The sequence below is a fragment of the Oryctolagus cuniculus genome, chromosome 4 (assembly GCF_964237555.1).
Source record: "Oryctolagus cuniculus chromosome 4, mOryCun1.1, whole genome shotgun sequence".
Lineage (NCBI taxonomy): Eukaryota > Metazoa > Chordata > Mammalia > Lagomorpha > Leporidae > Oryctolagus > Oryctolagus cuniculus.
In genome coordinates this window covers 17558291-17581106 of record NC_091435.1, presented here as the reverse complement: position 1 = coordinate 17581106, position 22816 = coordinate 17558291, and the positions used below count along the sequence as shown (strand labels likewise).

The 22816-nt window shown below is 38.8% G+C and overlaps 1 pseudogene; it reads right to left on the bottom strand.

Annotated features, from left to right (window-relative positions):
- Positions 1-18087: 18087 nt before the first annotated feature.
- Positions 18088-20442, bottom strand: LOC100352089 (dnaJ homolog subfamily A member 1 pseudogene; annotated as a pseudogene).
- Between the last annotated feature and the right edge of the window lie 2374 nt (positions 20443-22816).

The window sequence follows — 22816 nt, the reverse complement described above, 5'->3', positions numbered from 1 at the left end:
CATGTTTTCTGCTGCAACGAATCTCTTTCCTGCAGAATTAGGCATGGTCTGACTCATTCTTTATTTTTTGAACATGACAATTTGCTCCAGAGTAGTCCCATTTCACACAGCCTTAGGTTCCTAGCTCATTGCTGCATACCCAGTGTTTTGCTGATTTTGTAACAAAGGGATGGAATTATGGGAGAAAATCATAATGCCAGTGAAATGCAGCCCAAGGACACTTGACCAGTCATCTTACTGGAGGCAGGCTTTAGATAGCATGTGTGTTTGTATGTGTGTGTGCTGGGGAAGTGCCAAGTATTAATTTCTAAGATTTCTAAAGAACTTTAGGAATGCTAAAGTGCTCCAAGACAAACCTGAATATAGTGACGTTTATATATTAATAGGAAATGTCTTACATGTCAGATCTTTTCCCTCACTTATGATATTGCTAATCCTAGCAACGATAATGTAGAAAATTCTTGTATAATACCATTTTGAATCCAAAGAGACAGCCACACAGCTAATAGTAACAAATATCCAAACCCAGGTCTCCAGACTATAAAGCCATGCTCTGAAACAAGCATTTCCAACACTGCTTCTCAAGGTGACCTGCGGCAGAAGCCAGCAGAAATCACTTTGACTACCTAGAACTAGGAACCGAAGCTCAGAAAGGTGAAGTAACTCTTCTGGCTAAAGAATCAGAGGCAGTCTGATCCACCTTCTGGCTTTAGAGATGCCCAGGCTGGTGCTCATTCTTTCCAACACTCAGCTGATTGAGAGGTTTTAGCTGCGGCCTGTGTCAGGACTCTCAGAGGAAAGATAATGAAGGAGAGAGAAAGGAGACAGGTTAGAGATGAAATTCCAGTATTGGAAGGGAAGAATCCATGTTATTTTTTTGTATCCTTGTATCCTTATCACTCAGCATGGGATCTTGAACATAAACATAATATTTAATAAGTAAATAAATAATGTAGGTGAATAAAATGATGCCAAGTCCATTTGTGGTTTTTCTTTTTACTTGTTTATTTTTATCCTAAAGATCTCAGTCTTGTTATTGTAGATATTACCCGATTGATTTGCTACGATACTCTGGTTTAGTTCTGCCCAGCATTTTAATTTAAATTGAATTATGAATAATTTCATTCACCTCTCTGGGATTGTCTTTTCTAATGAATATAATAAAAGGATTTATTAACTAAGTTTTGAAATGCTTTAACCCGGAGTGCACCTTCCATAGACAACATTTTCAGTGGACTTTCCATTGTAGGACAATGTCTCTTCATTGAATTTCTGGCCACAGTAAACAATGATATTATATGTCTGCTTGGCAGAGAGCAATTACATTATGTGGTGATTTCAAAGGTTTCCAGAAACCTAAAATAAAACATTCAGGCTTTCTTAATATTTGCTAAGCACTTATTTATTTGCCATTTATTCTCTCTTTGAGCAAGAAACTATTGAAGGTTATCTATGGGAAAGTGATGGATTAGGAAGAAGTTCAAAACAATAATGACTGGTGTTCTAACAGGAGTGAATAATGCTATTTTTCAGGAACCCTTGAAAAGTTAATATTTGAACTTGAAGGAAGAGTAGAAGCTCATTAAGCCAAAAGCAGAAAGAGCTGATCTCGAGAAGGAAGCAGCATGCCACAATATCATTGGGGAATGCCAGACCTCTCGGTACAACCAGCACAGAGAAGATTAAGGGAGCAGAGGCAAACCAAGCTGCGCAGGTGGGCAAGGCTCAAGTCTAGAGGGCCCTCTATGCCACTCCAGACTTTTCCATAAATTTCTTTGTAACTTAAGTCGGCTATAAACAATCTCTTAAGAACGTTGTGATGAATGAAATGATTATATTTACATTTAGAAAAGTTAGTGTGAGAGCCAGTGACAGGGTGGGGAATGACTGGCTGGAAATCAGCCCCGTTATTGCCATGAAAAAGGCAAGACAGATGGAACGCCTGAACTGGGATTGTCCCTTTGGGATGGGGATGCTATGTGAGACTTAGTACCATGTTCAATGCAATGATTCCAATGTCCTGGTGTGTTTTATATTGAAATAAATATTCTGAAACAAGATCAAACAAGAGAAATTCCAAAGATGTGAGTAAGTAACAACTAATGCAAGTAATTAAACCAGTGCTTCAAGGAAGCATGGTGTACCATCATCTTCTGGATGACAAGTATGTCATTGTAGATGCCTTAAACAAGAACTAGAAGTAACAGAACCCTGTAGTAGCACAAACTGAAGTAAACAAACTAGAAGTAACAGAACCCTGTAGTACAAGCTCAGTGGAAATATACTTCTCTGAAAGTAGATATGTGTAGTTTCTTATATTTTATTTACTTGTTTTGAAGAAAAAAATATTTACTTAGCTTACTATTACAAATTTTAAATATAAATGGTATCAGTTAAATTTGTCAAATATATTTTGGTCACTTTTACATTAATTATTTGGCTTAAATATTAAAAATATGTTTCCTACTTTGTTCAGAACCATCATTCTTCTGGTTCCATCTCTCCTCCTCTCTCCTTCCTGATCCTCCACCTCTTTCTCATACAAGGTCTGTATTTCATCACCTTTTGTCCTTGCATCAGCACCTCCAGGACTGTACATAAATAACAAATTGAGAGCTTCTCTTGCCCCTGTCTCTACCTGCAATAGTGTCTTTATGGGCTTTTCCAGAAGCTGCCATTCTCATCCTCTAAAAAGTCTATTGCATCCTCTCTGTTATGAAACACCTTATAAACAGCCATATCTCTTCTCTCTCTGCTCTGAATAAAACAGATATGTAAGATAAATTTAAAAGGAAAATGGAGAGATGAGCATTTGGCCTAGTGATTGGAACTCCAGTTAAGACACTCACATCATATAATTTGAGTACCTGGTTCCGTTCTGAGCTCTAACTCCTGACTCCAGCTTCTTGCTATTGCAGACCATAAGAGGCAGCAGGTTATGGCTCAAGTAGTTGGTTTCCCATCACCCAAATGGGAGATGTGGAGAGAGCTAACGTATGTTGCCTGGGGCCATCTATTTGTTGCAGGCATTTGGGGAGTGAACAACTGCATAGCAGCTCTTTTTTTCCTGTCTCTATAATGAATTACTAAATACATTTTAAAAGAGAAATGCAATTATATTAGGAATAAAAACAGGATCATCTAAAATATGTATATCATATTTTCTTTTTTAAAGTTATTATATTTTCAACAAAAATCTATTTAATTAACAAGTATTTTGTCTATTTGTCCATGTTCTTCATAACCAAAAATATTAACTAAACTAATTTTATTTATCTATTTCTTGAAGCTTAATATTTTATATTAATTTGGCCAACTTTTTCCCAAAAATAATTATATTTATATATCAGGATTTTTGCCCTATAACAATATTTTAAATCTATAAATGCCCTTCAGTCTACTTTCATGTTTCCACTAATGAGATTCACAGGCTTGGAAAAAGAATCATGTTGGAATCAAAACAAACCTTACTAAAGAGATATCTCTTCTACTATCTTATCATATGATTACTCCAATTTTTATCTTTCTATTTTAATAATCATTATTCTCCTAAATAATACCTAGATAATTAGACTCTCACTTCCTGTCACAGATAGATCTGTGATGGTATAACCATAGTTTATGTTCACCCTTCACTTAAGTTAGTTATTTTCATCAGGTATTATCAATTTAATCACCCTGAAGTCACGGTAATGGATGAGTTTACAGAGAACACAACTCATTCTTTTATTCTGCTGGCCAAAATATACTTTCTGACCATAAACATGAAATTCCAGCCCTCGACCTGCCTCAGGGAAGGCAAGACGAATGTGTTCTGGGAGTAGGACTCTCAGAGATATGGTAAATTACCTTGTCCAAACACTGGCCAAGCGGGGCTGAGGACAGTCTCCAGGAGCATCTGAGCTGTAGAAACTGTGGCTCTCCCACTGGGTTCTCTCCCAGGGGCTAGGCTGTGGGACAGCTAAAGGGAAAACAAAACTGTGTTTCTTACCTTCTCTCAAAATTACACACCATTTGCACTTTTGAAATCTTGTTTGATTTCCATTCAGTGGTTGCCAAAGTTATTAACAAAAGGCAGATGACTATATTACTTACTTTAAAGCCTGTTTTAATTAATGTTTATAATGCTCATATAATGTGATTTTCAATGACTATATTACAGATGCAATCTACAGGTAATTAAAACTTCAAGTGAACAGCCGGCGCCGTGGCTCAATAGGCTAATCCTCCGCCTTGCGGCGCCGGCACACCGGGTTCTAGTCCCGGTCAGGGCGCTGGATTCTGTCCCGGTTGCCCCTCTTCCAGGCCAGCTCTCTGCTATGGCCAGGGAGTGCAGTGGAGGATGGCCCAGGTGCTTGGGCCCTGCACCCCATGGGAGACCAGGAAAAGCACCTGGCTCCTGGCTCCTGACAGGATCAGCGCGGTGCGCCGGCTGCAGCGGCGGCCATTGGAGGGTGAACCAACGGCAAAAAGGAAGACCTTTCTCTCTGTCTCTCTCTCACACTGTCCACTCTGCCTGTCAAAAAAAAAAAAAAAAAAAAAAAAACTTCAAGTGAAGTGTTTAGTATTTTGTGTGATCTGTAAGTTGTAAGCCATGCGCCATACAGGGTAGAATTTTCATAAAAATAACGTGTTATTGAGAGAAAAGAATTGTGGAAGCCAATTCTTTATCTTTATTTCACACAAAAGAGCCTATGTGTCACTGACTATAGTTACTAGATATTCCCAGCAAACAACTTAGAATCTCATTTTTTACATCACACAAAATTAGTGTAATATAACTTAATTATTTTCAGTTTTTGTGTTTTTTTTTTTCAGAAAAAAACGAAACTTTTTTAGAAAATAAAATTTTATTTAGAAAGTTTAATAATAAAGCATTCAATATTATATGCTTTCTCATTTATTTCCTGAAGTGAGTTCTCAATCTTGGTAAAAATACTAAATAGGATTGTTTAGAAGGCTTAAAGATGGTCCCAAATCTGTTTACAATCAAGCCTTCCAGGAGAAATGAAGTAGTTACAGCCATTTTCATCATTCACATATCTAACATTGACTCATATACTAATCAGAGCCTCAGCTGGTCTATTCTATGACTAAAAGTTCCGTTACGCATTAAACTGGATTCTAAACCCTCTTTTCCAACTTCTTCCCATCCAAAATATATGTTATATATCCTCCATTTTACCAGAAATATTTTCTGAGCAATTTCACCACATTGTAACTCTATAAAGTTGAGACAGATTCTGGCTCACAATTATTTGGGATTCCAGGAGAAAGACTGACATTGTGACAACATCGACATTCTATTTGGAGCAAGTCCCAGCTGTTCCATTTCCAGTCCAGCTCCCTGTTAATACTTCTGAGAAAGCAGCAGAAGATTGAGAACTTAGAACCATGCCACCATAGGAGAGACCCAGACAGAGTTCCATGATCCTGGTTTCAGCCTGCACCAGCTTGGCTATTGTGGTCATTTGGGGAGTGAATCTGAGGATGGTAGATTTTCTCTCTATGTCTCTCCCTCTCAATTTTGATGTAATTCTGCCTTTTAAATCAATGATTGAAAAATAAGAATTCCAGGATAAAAGGAAAATTAATAAGAACCCTGAATACAAGGAACAGTCTTGGTTCTGTTATCACTAGATAAAGGTCTTCTTTAGCACAAACTCTCCAACGGAACATGATGACCACGGCCCATTGTGTTATGTTTCAGGATACCCAAAACTTGGCATGTTTCATCCAAAGCAGTCTTCATAGAAGAGAACATTAAAGCCCTGGGATGAATATAAGTACACCTGGTGGCAGTTTGCACATCATTGAATTCACTGAGAAAACTTTGGCTTATTTATGGGCACATGCAATAGGACATATGTAAGGTTGTCACATTTACAACAACTAAATGATGAAAGTCTGCTCTTCCTGTATAGTATAAGCTTTTTTAAAAGATTTATTTATTTATATGAAAGGTAGAGTTCACAGAGAGAGAGAGAGAGAGAGATCTTCCATCTGCTAACCCACTCTCCAAATGGCCACAATGGCCAAAGTTGGGCCAGTCTGAAGTCAGGAGCCAGGGGCTTCCTCTGGGTCCCCAATATGGGCACAGGGGTCTAAGGACTTGGATTATCTTCCACTACTTTCCCAAACACTTTATGAGGGAGCTGTATCGAAAGTGGGGCAGCTGGGACTCGAATTGGTGCCCATATGAGATGCTGGATTTGCAGGTTGTGGCTTTACCTGCTATGCCATAGAGCTGGCCCCTATAAGTTTCCTAAGTAATAGTTTTTCGCATTTCTTCTTTGGCTAGCAGAAGACTCATAGTTAAATCTTTAGACCTAATATCAGTAATCATCTAAAATTTTGACATACCTATCTTTACATTCTTTTCCTGATATGTTCTTTGTATTTCTAATCCTACTTTGGTAGTTCCAAAATAATTATTTTATTTTATTTTTCTATTCTATTATTTGCTACCACTTCAATTTCTGTAGAATTCAAATGAACATATTCAAACATATCTCAGTAAATAAGGATATAATCACACAATAACAAAAATCTACTAATGTGCTCTTGCCTTTATGCTTTGTTAGAATGATTCAGAGAAAGGTTCAGAAAATGAGATAAAAATTAGCGATATTTTTATCAGTGAAAACCAATTATCCAAAGTCCATTAGCTCATCTTATCTGTGGAGAAGGACATTCAAGAATTGTTAAACCCAGTTTTGATTAACATCCTACACAACTGAAAGCACAGTGTAAACTTGGCTTTATTCTCCTTTATCACTCCGTAATTAGCCATCCATAGTAAATGTTTTATAGATACAACTTTACATATCTTAGGGACAATTGTTGAGGATACACATTTAGCCTTTGAATACCTCATGCAGAAATGACCAGCCTAAGGTTGCAGACATTTCCTATTGATCAAATACAATATGATAATGATGATGGTGACAAGTAATATAAAATTTTAAATCAATACAAAGCTGGAATTCAGAGTTTCTTCCTCCCAAGTGTTCCGGCCTTGCATCCTTTGAACTTCCTGCCTCTCCTCTTCATTCTCTCATCTTACTCCAAGTTTTTTTGTAAATAAACAATATGAGAGAGGAAACAGTTATTATTTATGATGATATTTTTAGTTGACTGTGCTTGCATGACAGTTAACAGACCAAAATATCCCCAAGAATGTCCAAGTTTCTGCCCAGAACAAGAAGCACTGATATTGAGTCATATGAGATAACACTGACTGACGAAGGGTGAGAACTGGAAAGTCCCTTGTTCTCGGGCTAGCTAAGAGACAGTGGTACTTTGCCAACAACTGGTCATAGAGATGTGCACAACTCCAGTTGAATCTCAACTCTGTAACTACTTCACCACAGAAACTTGGAGAGACCCCTTAATCTCTCAGAGTATCAATAGCCTAACCTTTAAAATGAAATGAGTATGATATTTCTTAGTGTATCAGAAATTAAGTACTTCCTTAAAAAAAAACTCCAAATATCAAGTGACATACTTGCAATTATGTAATCATTCAATGAAAAATATCCTCTCTGTACAAGCACTGTACTGGCTGCTGAAATGAAGAATGAAAGACATGATTTCTGTCTTCATGCAGCAAAAGCTAACATAGACAAGGGCCTGTATGTAGCTGTTTACAGAACTTCTCATTAAATGTTTAAATGTACTTTAAAGACATAAATTTCGACAGCATTTTTAATATTATATAGTAAAGGAGACTAAATAAGCTGAAATACTGAGGCTGCCAGGAATTCCATCTACGTGGTTATTAAGTTATTCAAGGAACAAAACAAAACAGGAATAATGCATTGACATATTCTATATCATGAATTGGAAATTTTTCTCATCCTAAGGAATACAAAGAGGTACAGATTTCACAAATCTAAATTCCAAAAAAAACCTTATACCTGATGCTTGTTATATTTATTGACAACTATTTTTATGTAAATTTATTTTTTAACTTTTATTTAATAAATATAAATTTCCAAAGTACAGCTTTTGGATTACAGTGGCTTCCCCCTACCCCCCAGAACTTACCTCCCACCTGCAACCCTCCCATCTCCCGCTCCCTCTCCCATTCCAACTATTGACAACTATTTAATTAAGATATTTGTGGCCAGCATTGCTAGTGCCCTGCCCCATATCTATTCTGTATTTTTTTTTTTTTTACTCACTGAAGCCTACTTTTCTATGAAATTTCAAAGTGCCCATTTCAAAGTGCATAGCTTTGCAAAAGCAGATGCCATTAGGGTAAATAGAAGTAAGGTCTGGCCAATGAGACTTCTGAGGAAGTCATTGAGAGTGATTTCCTGTAGAGTTCTTAAGAAAGGTAGACTCCTTTAGAAGTTCAACTTCAACCTTCGCCCTTTTGCCCTTCTCTCTTCTCTTGGAGCACTGTCACAATATACTGAGGGAGAAAAGCCTGAGGTTAAAGACAACATGCTGCAGAGAGGTCACTTAAGCCACTGCTTAGGATCCTTGCATCCCAAATGGGAGTGTTGGTGGGAGTCCTGACTCTGCTTCTGATCCAACTTCCATGCTAACTTTGGGAGGCAACTCCTGGCTTCAGCCTAACCCAGCCCTGCATGTTGCAGCCATTTGAAGATAAAAGGAAGATCGCTTTCACTGTCTCTCCCTCTCACTGTTGCTCTGCTTTTCAAATAAGTAAAAAACAAATAGGGGCTGGCGCTGTGGCACAGTGGGTTAACACCCTGGCCTGAAGCACTGGCATCCCATATGGGTGCTGGTTTTTGATCTGGCTGCTCCATTTCCGATCCAGCTCTCTGATGTGGCCTAGGAAAGCAGTAAAAGATGCCCCAAGGCCTTAGGCCCCTGTGCCCACGTGGGAGACCTGGAAGAAGCTCCTGGCTCCTGGCTTCGAATCTGTGCAGCTCCGGCATTTGCGGCCAGTTGTGGAGTAAACCACCAGATGGAAGAGCTCTCTCTCTCTCTCTCTCTCTCTCTCACACACACATACTTCCCTCCTTCCCTCCTTCCCTCCCTCCCTCTTTTTTTATGTCTATCTGCTGAGGATGGCTGATTAAAAAACTGAAAGAAACAGGGGCATCTGACAGCATTATGCTAGCTTTAAATTATCAACCTCTGGCTTTCTGTCATTTGTGAAACATTTACCATTTTCTAATTCAGCCCCTGTTTACAATGCACTTTACAATGGTCATATGCATTCTTTTTTTAAATTTAAACATTTTTTTTTAATTTTTTGACAGGCAGAGTGGACAGTGAGAGAGAGAGACAGAGAGAATTGTCTTCCTTTGCCGTTGGTTCACCCTCCAATGGCCACCGCGGCCGGCGCACTGTGGCCGGCGCACTGCGCTGATCCGATGGCAGGAGCCAGGTACTTCTCCTGATCTCCCATGGGGTACAGGGCCCAAGGACTTGGGCCATCCTCAACTGCACTCCTGGGCCACAGCAGAGAGCTGGCCTGGAAGAGGGGCAACCGGGACAGAATCCGGCGCCCCGACCGGGACTAGAACCTGGTGTGCTGGAGCCGCAAGGTGGAGGATTAGCCTAGAGAGCGGCGGCGCTGACCCCATATGCATTCTTGACAGAAAATTTTGCATTGCTTTTTTAAAATGGGAAGCATTTATTAGCAGGTACCAGGAAATAACTAGATAGAAGTAAGAAGTTTTAGGGTTCTGTTACACAATAGGGTGAATATAGATAATGTTAATTTATTGCATATTTCTCTATAAACATAGGATAGGATTTTTGGATGTTTTCAATATAAAGAAATGTTAAGTGCTTGAAATATATTTCCCTTGATTATACATATAACAAAATATCACATATTATGTGGTAAATATGCACAATTTTTAAAAATTTATTTGTTATTTGAGATTCAGAGCTACAAAGAGAGAGGGAGAGTGAGCAAGAGTGACCTTCCATCCGGTTGATCACTGCCCAGATGGCTACAACAGCCAGGGCTGAGTAGGGCTGAAGCCAGGAACCAGAGACCCAGAAGAAGCTCCTGACCCTTGGCTTTAGATTGGCGCTGCTCAGGCCATTGTGGCCATCAGGGGAGTGAACCAGCAGATAGAAGACCACCCCCCACCCTGCAACCACGCGCCTCTGCCTCAGCCTCTCTGTAACTCTGCCTTTCAAATAAAATAAATAAAATTTTTATATAATTTTTTTTTTACAAGTAGAGTTATAGACAGTGAGAGAGAGAGAGAGACAAAGAGAAAGGCCTTCCTTCCCTTGGTTCACTCCCTAAATGGCCTCCATGGCCGGCGCTATGCTGATCCGAAGCCAGGAGCCAGGTGCTTCTTTCCTGGTCTCTCATGTGGGTACAAGGGCCCAAACACTTGGGCCATCCTCCACTGCCCTCCTGGGCCACAGCAGACAGCTGGACTGGAAGAGGAGCAACCGGGAATAGAACCCGGCGACCATATGGGATGCTGGAGCTTCAGGCAGAGGATTAGCCAAGTGAGCCATGGAGTCAGCCCCAATGAATAAATTTAAATAACTAAATTTAAAAAGGGGGGGAGCAGCCAGGATGTAAACCAGTGCCCATATGGATGCTATTGTTAGAGGTGGCAGCTTTACCTGCTACACCACAATGTCTGCCCCAATTATGTACAGTTTTATGTCTGTTAAATTTAATTTAATAAAATTTTTAAATGACTAATTACTCATTGATTTTTGGTAGCATTTTTTACATAAACTTTGAAATAAAGTATTTTCATTACTTTCTGTAATTCAATCTTTCAACATTTAAATTTTGTAGACATTGTATTACAACAGCCCCGGAAGAATTAATTCAAGCTGAAATAAATTATCTTATTTTAAACATAAATTTGAAAGAAGGCTTTGTGCTATTAAATGTGTAGTGATGACTATAAACTCTACTGAGAACTTCTGCTTTTCTAATTCACTGGCATTAGTACCTGGTGATGCTTCCTTTTGGGAGGTGAAGAGGAAGGGAGGAGATGGCCAGAAACTTACTCATTTACCCAGTGATCATTGAGTGATGACTGAAACACTGGAGAATGGCTGAGTGATGAGCAAAAAATGCAGGGACGCACCACAGAGATATAAAGAGTATCATTTTTTAATCTTAGAACTCTCTCTTCCTAAGGACTTATCTTTATGACTCAAATACTTAAAAATATGACTTGTTCTGTGCCAAAAGACAGCTTAAGCAATGTTAGCAGTCTCATAGTAACAATGAGTTGGATATTCTCACTGCCTCAAACACATTCTGGAAAAAAAAAAAAAAAAAAAAAAAAAAACAGAGCAGAAATTAGAAACACCAGTCTCCCTTATCCTACTTACTCTTATCCATTATATTTCCTTTACTCAGTCATATGATTAACAAAGATCAATATTGTGAACACATGCCTACATAACTTGAGTTATAGTGCTATTTATTAAAAATTATGTTTATTTATTTGAAATGCAGAGTGACAGCAAGGAAATTTCTACTCACTGATTTACTCTTTAAATACCCACAACAGCCATGACTGGGCCAAGTTAAATCAGGAGCCTTATATTCCATCCAGGTCCCTCACACAGATAAGGACCCAAGTACTTGAACCAGCATCTGATGCCTCCCAGAACGCACATTAGCAGGAAACTGAATCAGAAATGGTGTAGCCCGGACTTGAACCAGGCACTTTGACTTAGGATGCAGATGTCTCAAGCAGTGACTTAATCTTATCCTGGGTTTTATTTTTTTAATTTAACAGCATTTAAATTATTTACTATGGTGATATAACAAGAGTGATAAAGACACAACAAAACGTTGTATCATGGTGGTGCCTGGCCTCCTTTAGTGTGGGATATATTTTCAATCTTGTCTTTAATGAGGAAGATAGTCTTCTGATGGCCAGTTCGTAACAAAAGACTGTGTCAACACAGTCTCAGGACATGCAAGATCAGAGATCCTCCAGATTTAGGAGAAATACGGAACTGCAAGACCACACAATCGCAAAGAGGACAGGATGCCTTCTAAAGCCATTAGGGATTGCAGCTAGAGTTTGGGAAGACTGAATTACCCCTTTGCAAAATACAGACTTTATTATTTAAAAAACTAATTGGCAGGGGCCAGCATTATCAGGTAATGGGTTAAGCTGTCACCTGCAACGATGGCATCCCATTTGGGAACCGGTTCATATCCTGGCTGCTCCACCTCTAATTCAGTTTCCTGCTGATGCACCTGGGAAAGCTCTTGTACTAATCATCAGCACCTAGGGTGTAAAGCATTTTAAATTGTGAAACAATCACAAACCTTCATAAAACTTGAAAGTATGCTAGAAATCACTTTTTCCTGAATTACTTGAGAAAGAATTGCATACCTAATGCTTCATCATCCTTGAGTACTAATGTCACACTGGCATATATTTAAGGAAGAGAAGAGGGAGTGCTTAGTAAGGGATGAAGGAATAAAGGAAAGTAGGAGGGGGAGAAGAGAGGGACAAAGAGAAAAACACACACTCATGATCACTCAATCCAGGATACTAATGATACACTACAATTATCTTTTTTTTTTAAGATGTATTTGTTTATTTGGAAGTCAGAGTTACACAGAGAGAGAAGGAGAGGCAGAGAGAGAGAGAGAGAGAGAGAGAAAGAAAGAGAGAGAGGTGTTCTATCCGCTGGTTCACTCTCCAGTTGACCACAACAGCTGGAGTCACACCAGTCTGGAGCCAGGAGCTTCTTCCAGGTCTCCCATGTGGGAGCTGGATCGGAAGTGGAGCAGCTGGGTCTCGAACTGGTGCACATATGGGATGCTGGCACTGCAGGCGATGGCTTAACCCACTACACCACAGCGCAGGCCCCACACTACTACTATCTTATTCTCAGATGCTTTCCCAATATCCCAATGTATCCCCTAGAGCAGAGCATCCAATTCAGAATCACAGATGGTGTTTCGTTATCACAATTCTTTTAGTCCCCTTCAGTTGGGAAGGCTTCCTCATTCTCAGTGACTTTCACAGTTGAACTGTTAAAGATCCCAGGCATGCGTTCTTATAGAATTTCTCTGCATGTGCGTGCGTCTGTTGTTTTCTTGATGATTTAAGTTAGCATCCTTGGCAACCATGATGCAGAAGTGATGAGTTCTGTTACTCTTTGAGATGGCGCAGTTTTGAATTGGCCAATTACTAACTTCTAGCCACCTTTGCCACTTTGTTAGAGTGATGTCTATTAGGCGTCTACACTGTATTTTTAAAAATATTTATAGGTACTTGTTTATTGGATTTATGAAAGTGAGAGAAAGAGAAGGACAGAAAGCCAGACAGATCTTCCATCCACTGGTTCCTTCCCCAAATGTCTACAACAGCTGGGGCTGGGCCAGGCCTAAGCTGGGAGCCTGGAGTTCACTCAGTTCAGGACTTCTACCTGGGTGGAAGGAATACATGTACTTATGTCATCACCTGCTGCCTCCCAGGGTGAACAGTAGCGGGAAGCAAGAAGCAGGAGTGGAACTGGGACTTGAACCCAGGCATTCCCACATGGGAAGTAGGTGTCTAAAGCAGTGTCTTAACCACAGCGCCAAATGCCTGCTCCCAATAAATTCTTAATCCCTTTGTAATTAGTGTTTCATGAGAAGAAATCATCCTGTTTCTCATTAAACTTATGATTTATTCATTTACCTATGTAAACCTATACTGGTTCATGGTTCCCATTTTTTAGTAAATTAGTTATAATTCCTTACTGTCACTTTTTTTTTTTATATTTTATTTATTTGAGACAAGAGAGACAGAGAGTGATTCCATCAACAGGTTCACTCTCCATGGCCACTAGCTGGGACTGAAGCCAGGAACCAGGAAATCAATCCAGATCTCCCACATGAGTGACAGGAACCCGATTTCTTAAGCCATCAGTCCTGTCTCCCAGGATCTGTATTAGCAGGAATCTGGAGTCTGGAACAGAGCCAGGAATTCAGGAATTACACCCAGGTACTCTAATATGGGATGTAGGCACATGAAGCTTCTAGGTCAAACACACTGTCTCCAATTTTTATTTTGATCTTCAAATGGCGACACCCCCCTCCTTTGAGTTGGTAGGAATACTTCTGAGCTTTGATTTTTCTTTCCAAGATTATATGCTATTTTTCCAGCTATAGCACTGAATCAGTCATTTCTGTTTGCTTTTAGTGTAGAAGCCAAATCTAACAGAGTTATTCATTACCATTTAAGTGTTGTTCCTCTGGTTCATTTATATACACACACACACATACAAGTTTATTACACAAGTTTTGAGAAATGAAATAAGAAGATGTGAATTTTGCTTCAATAAACTAAAATCCATGCATATTTTTTATAATATGTATTTCTATGAATATTTAGAAACCTCTTGTATGCATGGAAAATAAGTTGTTTTATTATTTTGATTTTTTAAAAATTTATTTGGGGGACAGAGAGACAGAGACACACAGAGATATTTCATCTGTTGGTTCATTCCTCAAATGCCGCATTAGCTAGGGATGGATGTCAGGAGCCCAGAACTCAATTCAGATCTCCCATATGAATTCAGGTACTGGAATCATCACCCGCTGTCCCTTAGGGTGCTCATTAACAGGAATCTCGTATCAGGAGGCTAAATTGGAAATTGAACCCCAGTGTATGGATATGGGATGTGTTTCACACCAACAGGCCAAATACTCACCCCCAAAGTAAAATTCATTCAATGTAAAAATGCAAGGCTAAGTGTGTTGTTATTGAAGAGCTGATAGTAAAAGATAGGAACACTAAATTCTGAGTCATTTAGTATTTATAAAACAAATATGCATATTTTTATAGCTTTCAAACAATAATAAAAGTATGACTATCACTAAGCATAAGTAAATTCCTTATTGAATCATCCTTAGTGGTTGAAAAATTTAACTTTCCTGCTTATTGAGCAATTCACTAACTTATTTATGTTAACCCCTTTGGAAATCTTATCATGTGCCAACAAGAATGCTAATTTTAGTAATTTTGTTCTAAACTCTCTTTGTGGTTGGAACATTTGCTCTTTATGAATGTATGGTAACATTTCTGAAGGATCATCATTATCAGTAAAAGATATTTGATTACATGAACAAAAATATGTCATATAAATATGATGTGTAAGTAATATGTAATTATCATACACTAATATAGCATAAAAGGAAACTAAAAATTTTTGGAAATTCATCTGTGGTCCTTGAAATTGAGGAAAAATTTTATGTATATTTTTCAATTAGGCCATATGATCCATAAGTTCTTTCTTGCTCATTTAGCTATAAATTCCATGCCCAATACCTAGAACTTAATAGAAGATCAAGTTTATTAAATTGAATTCTTTTGATCTTAAATGTGCTCTCTTGAAAAAAAAAAAAAAAAAAACAGGGAAAGTTAAGAAGTTATTTGGTGGCCGCACCGCAGCTCACTAGGCTAATCCTCCCCCTTGTGGCGCCGGCACAGTGGGTTCTAGTCCTGATCTGGGCACCGGATTCTGTCCCGGTTGCCCCTCTTCCAGGCCAGCTCTCTGCTGTGGCCAGGGAGTGCAGTGGAGGATGGCCCAGGTGCTTGGGCCCTGCACCCCATGGGAGACCAGGATAAGTACCTGGCTCCTTCCATCGGATCAGCGTGGTGCGCCGGCCGCGGCGGCCATTGGAGGGTGAACCAATGGCAAAAGGAAGACCTTTCTCTCTCTCTCTCTCTCTCACTGTCCACTCTGCCTGTCAAAAAAAAAAAAAAAGAAGTTATTTGGTAACCCCTCTTCTACTACATGACCCCTCAAGTACCAGGATTTCTAAGAATCATCTTTTCCTGGCACTACATCATCCCCATGTTTATGAATTCCTTGGTGCTTGGTAGCTCTTATAGATATGATCCTATGTGTTAAAACCACACAAGTAAGAAGAATGCTATGATTTTATTTTTCTTCACCGTTATATTCTAGTTAATGAAGCTTACTATCACACAATTTTTCCATATTTGACAGCTACTTCACATTATTGATTCATATGCAGCTTGCAGTCAATTTAAAGCACCTTCCAAAAATATGCACTTTGTCCATCTCTTTCCAGATCCTGAATTTATATAATTGATATTTGTGACTTAATATGGGATTTTACTTTTGAAGTTTAATTTATACACTCAATTATGTTTCAGATTATGGATATCATTTTAAATCTTTTTTAAAGGTCTTACTTATTTATTTGAGAAATAAATTTACAGTGAGAGGGAGAGACAGAGAGAGAGGTCTTCCTTCCGTTAATTCACTCCCCAAATGGCTGCAATGGCCAGAGCTGTACCAATCCGAAGCCAGAAGCCAGAAACCAGAATCCAGGATCCAGGAGCTTCTTCCTGGCCTCCCACACAGGTGTAGTGGCAGCACTTGGGCCATCCTCCGATGCTTTCCCAGGCCATGGCAGAGAGCTGCATGGAAGAGGAGCAGCTGGGACTAGAACCGGTGCCCATATGGGATGCTGGTACCACAGGTACCTCTACAGGTGGAGGATTAACCCACATGCCACAGCAGCAGCCCTCATTGTGAATCTTGATTCTTCAAGTTAGCTCTGCCTCCTAGCTCTGGGCCAGGTGAAAATAATGTCTTTAATTTAAAAATCATACAAAAAAAGAAAACAAAAACATTAATTGCTGTGAGGCCAAATACATGGCACCCCTTGTAGGCAGTGTAGGTTGCTATAACAAAATCTCATGGAGTGAGTAGCTTATATGAAGACATTTATTTCTCACAATAAGTGAAAGCTGATGAGTTCTAGATTGAGGTGTTGGTCAATGTTGTTCCTGGAGAGAGACCTCTTCTTGGTTTGCGAATGATCACCTTGTTATATCCTGACACATTGAGACAGACAGATCATACCTTTCTGTATCTTCTTATGAGGACACTACTCCCATTTGTGAGGTCTCCACCCTTTAGACTAATTATCTCCCAAAGGTCACATTTTAAAATGCTATCATATTGGGAATTATGGGGTTCAGCATACAAATTTGGGTGGGGCAGTAGTCAGGGGTGGTTACAAATGTTCAGTTCATAGCTCTATCTGAGCATGCTTTTCAGGGAAACAATATTCAAATTTTCATTTTTTTTTGCCCTTGTGAAAGTTATTTAATCGGTCGACGCCACGGCTCAATAGGCTAATCCTCCGCCTGTGGCACCAGCACACTGGGTTCTAGTCCCGGTCGGGGTGCCGGATTCTGTCCCGGTGCCCCTCTTCCAGTCCAGCTCTCTGCTGTGGCCCGGGAGTGCAGTGAAGGATGGCCCAAGTCCTTGGGCCCTGCACCCGCATGGGAGCCCAGGAGAAGCACCTGGCTCCTGGCTTCGGATCAGTGTGGTGTGCCAGCTGCAGCAGCCATTGGAGGGTGAACCAACAGTAAAAGAAGACCTTTTCTCTCTGTTTCTCTCTCTCTCACACTGTCCACTCTGCCTGTCAAAAAAAAGTTATTTAATTAGTCCTTATATTACCAGCTTATCCATAAATACTTTATGAGAGTACGTTGTTGATTAACTTAGCAGAAATCAAGTGTAATGTTTATAGACATGACAATAATGAAATGATCTAGTTTTGCTCAACTCAACAGAAAAGAGTTTCACATATGTTCTCATACTTGAATTCACATAAGGATCCATTAAATAATTTTTTAATGTAGGTTTTGGAACCTCCTCCCACAATATGATTCAGTAAGTCAATGGTACAGATTAGGTGTATTTCTTTACAATAGGAACTTCTCCTTCCTAAACTTTCCCTACATAATTGGTTCTTGGGTCCTACTAAACACTGGTAATTATATACTGCACAGGAAAAATAATGTGTTCTCATGTCAACCCAAGAACTATGACAAGGCACATAAGAAATGCAATATCAACAATATTTATTTGATTTATATCATACACAGTAAAGTACTAAAGAACAAATAACCCAACAGGGAATATAGTATTATATGATGTGGTAAGATAATACATGAATAAAATCAATAGGATGTGACAGTAAGTATAAAAGTGAAATAATTTGCACATAAAATCTTAGTTGAGCAAAATTTTACTGAATACCATTGTAGAATATAATAAGTTACAGACAATGGCTAAGTATATAAAAATCATACATGCTACAATGCTGAATTTCTTTTTTTTTTTGCTTTGTTAATCAGTATATTAAGGAGACATTCATACATTTCAAGAATTGCTTAAATTCTGATACCCAGATTTTAAGCAGGTGAACATGACTTTTAAACATACAATTAAAGCTATTCATAATTTGCTATACTACCAGCATTAAATGACAGTTACTTTGGAGCATAAGTCAAATGGTTTAAATTAAGCCTGTAACACCTAAGGAATACCTTCCTATATTATACATGCAAATTATTTTCTTCACATAAAGGTCTCTTTAATTTCTAAATGATCCAGCTCTAGAAGTCACTACTCAGGGGCTTATCATGGTCCAAAAAGGGGACTGGTCAACATACTTTTTATATATATGTTTATATATATATGTTTATATATTTATATATATATATATACTTAAAAAGATGGCATAGAAGGGAATGCAATTCTAGAAATACAAGCCCTTAAGAAGCAGCATATTACAAACCCCTTCTTAGAAAGTGATTTCTGTCACTGATATCACAGGCTATATTATGTATTATGCCATCTTTAACAGTTTAGGCAATAGTATAAATGCAGAATTGGCATCACAATGAATCCCACTTAATACAAATAACTAGACAGACCAATACTTCTCTACAAATTAATTTCTGATTGCCAGTTAAATAGTTTTAATTCCATAAGCTTAACAATGAAGGATCAGACACTGAAGCCAACACATACACCTAGCATTTCAGTCTAAGCTTGTCCATGTAGACAGCTGAAATCAATTACAATGTATGGCTAACAAATGCTAGGGGAACTTTTTTTAAATTAGGTTTTTACAGGTATTTCATCTTGCACACTGAAGTCGTCATACATACAGGGCAAAATCAGAGCTTTTGTATTTGCGTTTATTCTTCATTTAACTTTTAAAACACTACTATAGTTGAATATTAAAACAAAAACAATAGCAAGTAGTGAGCATATTATGGTTATAGTCCTTCACTCATCCATCCACTGCTGCATACAAAATGCCAGCAGTGCCTTCTTCACTGGCCCCATTAGGAGGTCTGACACTGAACACCCCCTCTGGGATGATGCTTATCATCCTCTTATGCTTCTCCATTATAATGGCTCCATCTTTCCTGATTTGGATCAAAGTCCACAAGTTCTACCTGATCCATTTCACCAGTCTCTTCTACTTCCTTCCTCTCAGGGAGAAGTTTTTCCAGCAAAGAGAGTTTATCAGGAGAGAGAAAGCCGTTTTCAGGGAAGTTTACCTTGAATTCAATGATTAGGCGACCCTTTTCATAAGGTCTACGATAAATTGGCATGCCTTCATTTAGCACACACTTGATATCTCCATGCTTGACAATCTGACCTGGATGAGAGGTGATGCCTATGGTTCGGTTGTCAAGAGTGGATATTGGCTTTTGGAAACCACGTAATGCTTCGACCAGTTGTATGTCCATACACACATAAAAAGGTCTTCTCGTCGGGTAAAAACAGCATGGTCCTTCTGATCTAACACAATGATAATATCTCCTGGCTCCAGTCCTGGTTCTTGGTCTCCTTCACCATGGAATGTTATCTTCTGGCCATCTTTCATGCTTTTGTCAATATGAACTTCAAGAATTTTCTTCTCTCGAACTATTTTCCTTCCATTGCAGCTTTTACATCTATCTTTAGGACTGATGTGTTCCCCATGGCCCTGGCACTCCATGCATACAGACTGAATCTGCTGCATCATTCCAGGTCCTATCTGATGAATCCTTATTTGCATTCCAGTACCTCGACAATTGGGACAGCACTCTACTGCTCCTTTCTTACCACCTCGGCCTTCACATTTGTCACAAATCACATTCTTCTGTAGAGCTAGTTTCCTTGTTGCACCATTATATAAGTCTTCTAAGGTTACCGAGAGTTGATGAACCACATTTTTACCTCTCTGTTCTCTCTGTATCCTTCCTCCTCCTCCAAAAAACATATCAAAGATGTCCATGGGGGAGCCAAAACCACCGCCTGCTCCGCCCTCCTTAATTGCTTGTTCTCCTCCTTTGTCCTATAATTCCCTTTTCTTTGCATCAGAAAGAACTTTATAAGCTTGAGAGAAATCTGTTTGAACTTCTCTCCTTCATTTGGATTCTTCTCAGGGTGGCACTTTAAGGCCAATTTCCTGTAAGCCTTTTTCAGTTCTTCCTGGGTGGCATTGGGTTTGACCCCCAAAACATCATAGTAAGTGGTTTCTTTCACCATTTTCTACTACAGCCGGTGAATGGGCTGAGGCCGGCGTGGGGGAGCGGGAAGGAGCATGTACTGTGCGCAGCTTGGGCAGTCTCAGCTCCTCCGCTTCTCACCGAGCGTTCTGGAAAGTTCCGCCGGGTACGCCACAGCCATTGTCTTTTGTAGCCCACTGAATTTCTTTCTAATCAAGATTTCTGATCATATCTTATGCAATTGATTTTCATTTTCCTGCACACGTGGCTATGTCAACAACTGGAATGATAATATGATTTTCTTAGAATTACAAACAAATTATGTAATGGTTTGGTGGCTCAGAGATATTCGTTGATATGTATAGTCTCTAAAGGTAGTTTTGGCCTCCAGGACTTGTTTCTGTATAGGAAAAATGTAACATACAATTTCGAGCTTTATTAATTTTCTTGCTGCTATTGTTCATCTATTTGTTTTTACTAAGCCTTATCTTCATAACATTTTACAAAATATAATATTTTGATTTTATGGCCCTGTGAGATTGTGTCTGAATATTAATTTTCCAAAATAAAAATCTGATTGTGTAATTTCTTGGCTTAAAGTTGTTCAGATTCTTATGACTCTTAGGATAAAATCCAGATTCTGGATATGACTTACAAGACCAGCAGGGGCTGGCTATTCCAGCTGCCCTCTCAAGGAGCTTCGTACAAGTGCTCGACAACTCAGCCACAGGGAGCTTGTTACCAGACACACTAAAATTGGTAGGAATCAGATACTGTCCTTGATACTTAATGTAATAGATCACCCTAATTCTCATTCAAGACATTCAAGGTAGTTGTAATTTCCTTTTCAAAAATTGGATATTTGACAGGCAAGCATTTAGCCTATTGGTTAAGACATGCTAAGATGCCAGCATCCCACTGCCAAATGTTTGGGTTTAGTAACTGGTTTTTGGAATCGGAAGCCGACGTCCAGCTAATGTAGACCCTGGGAAGCAGCAGTGATTAGTTAAGTACCTGATACTTCTATGTGAGACTTGGATTGAGTTCCTGGGTCACAGCTTTGGACCTGACTGACCATTGCAGGCATTTGAGAAGTGAACCAGCAGGTGAGAGCTGTTTGTCTCCCTGCCTCTCAAATTAAAAAAAAAGTAAGCATTAAACAGTGAAATAATATTTCCTATGTTACATCAATTAAGAAATGAAGAAACTCTGATTTGAATTCAGAAAAGTCAAAATCCAAAGCCCTAATTCTTCTTATTGAATTATGCAGTTTGTCATTGAGATTTGCAAAAATCCCTTGGTTTGTCACACTTCAAGGCCTCAACCACCCTGTCTTGAAAACTATCCCCACTCCTGAGGCTCACTGTACAGTCCAATCCTGCCTACCACTCTTCTTAGCCAATCTAGGCTCCAGGTGTGCATTCTTATTGTACTAATCATGATCTCAAAGAAACTGTACTGTAATTGTCCAGTTAATTGTTTGTGTCTGTCAGAAGATATAGGCTATTATAAGGGCAGAGGCCCTAGCATTAATATTCAAGAGTTTCTGGAGATTATCTGACACATGGCTTCATAACAGATACTTCTGTTGATTGTTGAAACAATGAATGAATAATCTATTTTATGAAAGAGAAGCAGAAATTGTAGGTTCACTAGAAATGTTTTATAATTTCAAATATATGCTGTTACCAAGAGGGAAAAAGTCGACTCTAGAAGTTACAAGAAATAAAGTCTTTAATAAGAATATCATTCACTGCTCTACATAGTACATGATTAAAAGATCCACCTAAAATTTTGGAGTCAGACTACATTACTTCCTGATTCATCCAAGCTTCAGATGTTTCATGAAGTTGATGTTGGGCCACAATCCTGAACCTTGACTCAAAATATACTTTTCTTCCCAAACCAAGCACTACCCTTCTCTTTGTAAATACCATAAAATTGATCCAATATATTTTGTAATGAATATATAATTTATTGGTTTAAGTACCATATATATAATTTCATAAATATTTATAATAAATTTCTTTACTAGATCGCAGAAGGCCTAGATTCTCAACCTGAAGGAGAATTAATTTTTTGAACGTTTCAAAAAAACTTGTTGACTTGTTTATTTATTTGAAAGGCAAAGCCACAGAGAGAGAGGAAGAGACAGTGAGAGAGAGAAATCTTTCATTGTCTGGCTCACTCCACAGATGGCCTCAACAGCCAGGCCTAAGCCAGCCCAAAGCCCAGGACAGGAACTCCACCATGTCTGCCACATGAGTGGCAGGGGATGAAGAATGTAGACAATCCTCCACTGCCTTTCCAGGAACATGAACAGGAAACAGGAAGCTGAGTGAAAAATGGAGCACCATAATGCTAGCTAGAGCAGCAATTTTTCTAAGACACAGCTTCTACAGGTTTTCCTTCATCACTTAGTGTGATGGGCATAAAATGAATTAATCTCTGTGACTTAAGGGATAAAGCAAGTTATTAGAATTATTTTATAATTTTGTTACTAGAAATATTAACATTGGGGAAACTAAGCAATTTATTTAAATATG